At 43.8% G+C, this 8,234-nt stretch overlaps 1 long non-coding RNA gene and 1 pseudogene across 1 annotated transcript; both read right to left on the reverse strand.

The window, feature by feature from the left end:
* Window positions 1-3,746: 3,746 nt before the first annotated feature.
* On the reverse strand, window positions 3,747-6,095 carry LOC124000644 (annotated as a pseudogene).
* A 344-nt stretch (window positions 6,096-6,439) lies between these two features.
* Window positions 6,440-8,228, reverse strand: LOC123999487. Its single transcript, XR_006832461.1, has 2 exons — window positions 7,934-8,228; window positions 6,440-7,827 (listed from the first exon to the last, which is right to left on the reverse strand). It is a non-coding gene; the product is annotated as an uncharacterized LOC123999487 (long non-coding RNA).
* Window positions 8,229-8,234: the final 6 nt, after the last annotated feature.

The following is an 8,234-nucleotide window of genomic DNA, read 5'->3' on the forward strand; positions in this document are numbered from 1 at the left end:
ACTGTTGCCGCCTGCTACCGACCCCCCTCAGCACCCAGCTGTGCATGGACACCATTTGTGAATTGATCGCCCCCCATCTAGCTTCAGAGTTTGTTCTGTTAGGTGACCTAAACTGGGATATGCTTAACACCCCGGCAGTCCTACAATCTAAGCTAGATGCCCTCAATCTCACACAAATCATCAAGGAACCCACCAGGTACAACCCTAAATCTGTAAACAAGGGCACCCTCATAGACGTGTCATCCTGACCAACTGGCCCTCCAAATACACCTCCGCTGTCTTCAACCAGGATCTCAGCGATCCCTGCCTCATTGCCTGTATCCGCTACGGAGCCGCAGTCAAACGACCACCCCTCATCACTGTCAAACGCTCCCTAAAACACTTCTGTGATCAGGCCTTTCTAATCAACCTGGCCCGGGTATCCTGGAAGGACGTTGACCTCATCCCGTCAGTTGAGGATGCCTGGTCATTCTTTAAAAGTAACTTCCTCACCATTTTAGATAAGCATGCTCCGTTCAAAAAATGCAGAACTAAGAACAGATATAGCCCTTGGTTCACTCCAGACCTGACTGCCCTCGACCAGCACAAAAACTTCCTGTGGCGGACTGCAATAGCATCGAATAGTCACCGCGATATGCAACTGTTCAGGGAAGTCAGGAACCAATACACACAGTCAGTCAGGAAAGCTAAGGCCAGCTTCTTCAGGCAGAAGTTTGCATCCTGTAGCTCCAACTCCAAAACGTTCTGGGACACTGTGAAGTCCATGGAGAACAAGAGCACCTCCTCCCAGCTGCCCACTGCACTGAGGCTAGGTAACACGGTCACCACCGATAAATCCATGATTATCGAAAACTTCAACAAGCATTTCTCAACGGCTGGCCATGCCTTCCGCCTGGCTACTCCAACCTCGGCCAACAGCTCCGCCCTCCGCGCAGCTACTCGCCCAAGCCTCTCCAGGTTCTCCTTTACCCGAAACCAGATAGCAGATGTTCTGAAAGAGCTGGAAAACCTGGACCCGTACAAATCAGCTGGGCTTGACAATCTGGACCCTCTATTTCTGAAACTATCCGCCGCCATTGTCGCAACCCCTATTACCAGCCTGTTCAACCTCTCTTTCATATCGTCTGAGATCCCCGAGGATTGGAAAGCTGCCGCAGTCATCCCCCTCTTCAAAGGGGGAGACACCCTGGACCCAAACTGTTACAGACCTATATCCATCCTGCCCTGCCTATCTAAGGTCTTCGAAAGCCAAGTCAACAAACAGGTCACTGACCATCTCGAATCCCACCGTACCTTCTCCGCTGTGCAATCTGGTTTCTGAGCCGGTCACGGGTGCACCTCAGCCACGCTCAAGGTACTAAACGATATCATAACCGCCATCGATAAAAGACAGTACTGTGCAGCCGTCTTCATCGACCTTTGCAAGGCTTTCGACTCGGTCAATCACCATATTCTTATCGGCAGACTCAGTAGCCTCGGTTTTTCGGATGACTGCCTTGCCTGGTTCACCAATTACTTTGCAGACAGAGTTCAGTGTGTCAAATCGGAGGGCATGCTGTCCGGTCCTCTGGCAGTCTTTATGGGGGTGCCACAGGGTTCAATCCTCGGGCCGACTCTTTTTTCTTAATATATCAATGATGTTGCTCTTGCTGCGGGCGATTCCCTGATCCACCTCTACGGAGACGACACCATTCTATATACTTCCGGCCCGTCCTTGGACACTGTGCTATCTAACCTCCAAACGAGCTTCAATACCATACAACACTCCTTCCGTGGCCTCCAACTGCTCTTAGACGCTAGTAAAACCAAATGCATGCTTTTCAACCGTTTGCTGCCTGCACCCGCACGCCTGACCAGCATCACCACCCTGGATGGTTCCAACCTTGAATATGTGGACATCTATAAGTACCTAGGTGTCTGGCTAGACTGTAAACTCTCCTTCCAGACTCATATCAAACATCTCCAATCGAAAATCAAATCAAGAGTCGGCTTTCTATTCCGCAACAAAGCCTCCTTCACTCACGCCGCCAAGCTTACCCTAGTAAAACTGACTATTCTACCGATCCTCGACTTCGGCGATGTCATCTACGAAATTGCTTCCAACACTCTACTCAGCAAACTGGATGCAGTTTATCACAGTGCCATCCGTTTTGTCACTAAAGCACCTTATACCACCCACCACTGCGACTTGTATGCTCTAGTCGGCTGGCCCTCGCTAAATATTCATTGCCAGACCCACTGGCTCCAGGTCATCTACAAGTCCATGCTAGGTAAAGCTCCACCTTATCTCAGTTCACTGGTCACGATGGCAACACCCATCCGTTGCACGCCCTCCAGCAGGTGTATCTCACTGATCATCCCTAAAGACAACACTTCATTTGGCCGCCTTTCGTTCCAGTTCTCTGCTGCCTGTGACTGGAACGAATTGCAAAAATCGCTGAAGTTGGAGACTTTTATCTCCCTCACCAACTTCAAACATCTGCTATCTGAGCAGCTAACCGATCGTGGCAGCTGTACATAGTCTATCGGTAAATAGCCCACCCATTTTTACCTACCTCATCCCCATATTGTTTTTATTTATTTACTTTTCTGCTCTTTTGCACACCAATATCTCTACCTGTACATGACCATCTGATCATTTATCACTCCAGTGTTAATCTGCAAAATTGTAATTATTCGCCTACCTCCTCATGCCTTTTGCACACAATGTATATAGACTCCCTTTTTTTTTCCTACTGTGTTATTTACTTGTTAATTGTTTATTCCATGTGTAACTCTGTGTTGTCTGTTCACACTGCTATGCTTTATCTTGGCCAGGTCGCAGTTGCAAATGAGGACTTGTTCTCAACTAGCGTACCTGGTTAAATAAAGGTGAAATAAAAAAATAAAAAAATAATCTTGGGGTTGTTTGTCTTGGGAGTCATGGTGTCCTCTGTTCAATCCCCGCAAGGAACACTGTATTCCCGGCCATTAGCTACAATATTGACAAACTAAAGAGGCTGTTGGTTGCATCCTTCTTGTGACATACAGTCACTTACCAGCTTCATAATTGATCGAAACCGATGCAGGAGGGACTCTCCTCTAACAAATCATATGACAAACCAATAACACCATTAAAATTCATACTTCACAGAGTTGAGAAATTACTGTTGACTGGTATGGAGGGTCTCTTGCTAAAATTATCATGGCAACCCAATCATATATGAATTACACAATGCTAATTTTGAATGCTTCAATTCATAAAGTCCTGATGGGGGAATTGTTTGGCACAAAATGGGCGGCAGACGGTGACAGTACTATGGAGCTCATAGACTGAGACGATAGGCTCTATCAGGCATAGAGCAAGCAGGCTTGCATGAATTATCACTCCTTACCAGAGCCTGTACCCTGGACCCACCTAGCCAGTGTCAGCCACTTACCACCCAAGGAGCAGAAACTCATAAAGGGCCAAAGTGCAAAACCATCAACCAAGCAAAAGGAATTCAACAGACAGTACACTACACAGAACATAATGTAGAAGTCAGATAAATGTGAAAACTAATTCAGCAAATATCACTTTACAGAATAGGACTTTTTAACGCTGAGTTGAGTATGGCAAGTAATATAAAACTGTAGGCAAAATATTTTGCCTGTGTCACCCTCTAGTGTACAAATGTGTCTCAGTGAAAACAAGTGTCTGTATGGGTTGCGGTCTCCTCCTTCCTCCCGTGTTGCCAGTAAAGCCTGGGCTTTGAACATGACAACAATTAGGAAGAAAACAAACAATGTAATTTTATTTTATTTTGAGATTGAAGTCCTCCCAGTGGGTATCAAACATTGTCATCAGCAATCAATAACAGTATTCAGCGATGATAATTCAAATGGCATGTAAATGTCTCGTTAGTGTAGCAGACAGACCAGTGGGTGGTGGCCTATATTACCATAGCTAGCGATTCATCTACTCACTTGACCAGCTCTACTTAAAGCTAATTGCAAAGCATCAGTTGCAATATGGGAGATCAATACACAGTAACACAACGCGAGACAGGCTTCAGCAACTCAAATTGATCGTTTATCTGATGATGGTGCTGTAAACAGATAGGCATAGAAGATCTGGAATAAGGAAGTTCCACCCAATCAGTCTTCCCATGTCCTCCCTTTCTCTGATCCCATAATATAGGCGCTGCCAGGACTGGGGTCATCATACTATAAACCTTTCAGCTTTGGTCTACAGTAATCATATAAGTCCTGGAACACCTCAATGGGAGCAGAGAGAGAGAAGGAACAGAAAGGAGTCTCTGCTGTGTGAGTGGTGACAGACAGCAGCATTGATCTGAGTGATAACTGTTGGAGGATGGAGGGAATTGAGATCTACAGGATGACACAAGGTGGGCGATTTCTGGTCCACTTTTCCACTTGCTTGCCATCATAGGTGTTCTGGAGAGCGTCCCTGACCTGAAGGGGCATACACATTGTTGAGACCATTTGTGTCAATTTCAAAACATTTGTGTCAATTTCAGTGATGTAAACAAACTGGCTGAAGTTGACAGTTCTGCAACTTCAGAGGAGAAAGCTTCCAGTACTCACATCCTGTTCCATGGGGAAGCCACCTGTATCCAGCTTGGAGAAGACCAGCTCCCCGTTGATCTCCAACTCAAAGCTGCCTGCAGAAACAACAGCATCACACTTCTCCTCAAAACAAATGTAGGTTTAACCTTGATGGATACATACACAAAACAGGTATGAAAACTGGTATTTTACCAAAATAGAATAGGTAAATATTACAACAATACATTTCACTGTAGCCACCGTGCTTCTGCATCTGCATTGCTTGCTCTTTGGGGGTTTAGGCTGGGTTTCTGTATAGCACTTTGTGACATCTGCTGATGTAAAAAGGGCTTTATAAAATAAATGTGATTGATTGGTTATCCAGCTGACCTTTTCGTCCTACAAAGCCTGACACCTCCGCCCCAGGAAACTCCACAGCGACAGCCTGCTGAAGTTTCTTGTAGCGGGCCAATACCCTCATTGGCCACTGAAACAGTGATAGAAAACCAAAACTGTGATGAATAATTAAAACAGCATAAAAACATACAACATACAGACTCAACCTGAGTGTTAAAAGATATGGCAGTTGCCATATTTCCATAGTTTGCATAATGGAAATGTTCTATGACTTCCAGTTTCCGGCTTCGTTGTTAAACAAACGCACCCTCCCAAATACAAATGAACATAAACCTACCAGTACTCCACTCTGATCTGCACCACACCCATGGCTTTTGATCCAGATTCTTCTTCTCACTCCTTTCTTCTTGATTGTGCTTTGCTGATGTAAAGGTTGGAGGAGTAAGAAACCTCAATATGAAAATACAATAGGAGCAATCGTAACCTGCCTCCTTAGTTATGAGTAAATCTAAGAGGGTATATTGGATTACATCTTTACTGTCCCAGGTAGGGTTGGGTCAGTGATCAACTGAAAAGGGCAAGTTACTACACAATAGTTAACCGTTTTTTCATGTAAAACAATAAAACATTGCAAAAACAAAAACCATTGACAATCGAGACACCAAAGGCTCATCATCCTGAGCTATTTGAAGTTTATATCCTGTTCTTTAGTAATGGATACGTTCTAGGAAAACATTCAAACGTGTATTGAGACCATAATATAGCTGGTCAGGGTAATGGATTCCATGTGTGTTGTGTCAAGACCATAACATGCAGGAACAACACCTCCACAAAATGTCATATCTGAGAGGATCTATTCTAGAGTGACTTGGAAACATTTCAGTTAACAGAAGTACATAGCTAGCTTGATGGCACTGGTATTTTGAGCGGAACACCAGTTAATTCAGGAAGAAAACTGAAATGGAAATTCCAATTGCCCTGAACATCGATTCAATGTGGATTTATAATTTCAGTTTACTGCCTGAATTGAATTAATTAAAATTGACCACAAAGCTGCTTAACACATTCAATACAGGAAGAAAAACTATGACACACTTTACTTTAGCCAGTCAGCAGGGTTTGATCAATGCAGGCGCAATGTATGAAACGTACCAAGATGCTTCTTGCTCCAAATGCTTTTCTCTTCCTACTGCAGTTGTCACGGCTGGCTCTGTTGACATCACAGCGTGGGTGTAGCCTACAGCTGTTCCCATTATAGAATGATCACATGACAGTGGCATTCGATGTCTGAATGTGAGCATCAACAAGAGAGTAATTACTGAGACCTGAGTAACACACCTGAGGTGCTATGTTGCCATGGGGATGTACTGTATGGAGAGTTCAGACCTGTGAATGAGCCAATACTCTAATAATATGGTGTTACATAGCCCTTTAGAACTGACATGTTCTCCATTCTAATGGAGTCGAGTAGTTATTACAGAAGTGAAACAAAGAGAAGAAAAAACATGCTAAGTAGTTTTGAGCATGACACATTAAGACAATACTAACATATTTATAGAGTTAAATAATCCATAACTTTATTTTATGATAGAAGTTCTCCTAATGGGTATCATACTTGACAGCCCTGGGCAACAGAAAAAAAAACAGTATTCAGAGATGATATTCAATAAACTGTGCACATAAACAGGGGCTGATGAGGTGTCGTTAGTGATAGACAGACCGGTAAGAGATGGCTTTCAAAACGACTTAGGATTTATCTACTTGCAAGGTCAGCTCTACTAATAGTTCAGCTGATCATATATAAAAGCCACTGAGTCAATGAAAATGCATTATCTATGATTCAGTGACAGTATACAATTGCAAATTCACAAGAGGTTTGGCTACTACGGTGTTTCTCATGTTTCGGCTAAAGAGAACAGTTCAAAACAGAGATATAGTTCACTGTTAAAGACACTGCCTGGAATGCTCCAGGCAGATTAGCTATAGATGGACAAAACTGAAGAAAAAAAACCCTGATTACATCCAAGTTCTGACATTGATACACTAGTTTTAAAGATACATAAAAGTTGTAGTGACAGAACTGAACAAAACAAAAACATTAAAAGTCTAAGCTTCAACCTTGATTTAAGTGTCTCCACTTTAGAACACATCTTATTAAATACATTGACAAACATTGCATTGACAGGTTCAAGCAGCACGTTCATCATCATAGTAGGGTACAGGATACAAGTTGTGAAACAGGGCTTATGATGCTTAGAGCAAGGTGATATAATTATTTTCAGAGGGCTGAAAATAATTGAGCTCCTTCCCTTCTTGCTTTTGGTACTCAATAACATTTATCTTTTACGTTCATCAAAACTTTGTTTATGTCTGGCCAATGATGGTGCTGTATTATTTGAGAGGAATTAGAACAATCAGGCAGTAACTGTCTGCCAGGCAATGAGGCTTTCGGAATAAGATGGGTTGGGGGTGGCACCCTATCTGCCCCTCGATCTTACGGTCTCCTCCATTTCTCTGATCCCATAACATGGGAGCTGCCAGGACTGGGGTCATCATACTATAAACATTCAGCTTTGGGCTACAGTAATCATATAAGTCCTGGAACACCTCAATGGGAGCAGAGAAAGAGGGGAGAGAGAAGGCACAACACAACCTTACGACAGGTTGTACTCTAAATCAAAGACAGTGGTCTTAGTCCAACTCTGCTAGTGTAGTTTCAACAGAGAGTTGTGTGTCACCCTCATGCCCGGTTAGTGCAAAGGCTGAGTGAGTAATGACAGTGGCAGTGATGGATGCACACTGTCTTCAGCATGCTGCTGTCAGGAGAGGGCAGGGTTGGAGAATAGAGGGAGAGGAGATCTACAGGATGACACAAGGCGGGCGGCTCTTGGTGATCTTCTCCACTGGCTTGCCATCATGGGCTTTCTGTATAGCATCCAAGATCTGCAGGGGGACAAGACATATTGTGTTATTGGGGGTAGTCATTGGCAGTTGACACACAGTTTGTCAGACATTCAAACAACAGCCTTGTAATAAGTTAACAACTTACGTCGTCTTCATATGGGAAGCCGCTTGTTTCGAGCTTGGAGAAAACTACTTGCCCGTTGATCTCAATCTCAAAACTGCCTGCAGAAACAAAAGCATCAAATCAAGGAAAACAATGTAGTCCTAGAATATAGTAGAAACATACACTCACCACCCTGTTCAAGAAAATGGTTCACTCCTACAGACAGTGAGTCATGTGGCCGTGGCTAGCTATATAAAGCAGGCAGACCGGCACAGGCATTCAGTTGCTGTGTGATTGAATGTTATAAAAATGGGCAAGACAAGTGAGCCAAGTGACTGAGTGC

This window comes from Oncorhynchus gorbuscha, linkage group LG16, assembly GCF_021184085.1.
Source record: "Oncorhynchus gorbuscha isolate QuinsamMale2020 ecotype Even-year linkage group LG16, OgorEven_v1.0, whole genome shotgun sequence".
Classification (NCBI taxonomy): Eukaryota; Metazoa; Chordata; class Actinopteri; order Salmoniformes; family Salmonidae; genus Oncorhynchus; species Oncorhynchus gorbuscha.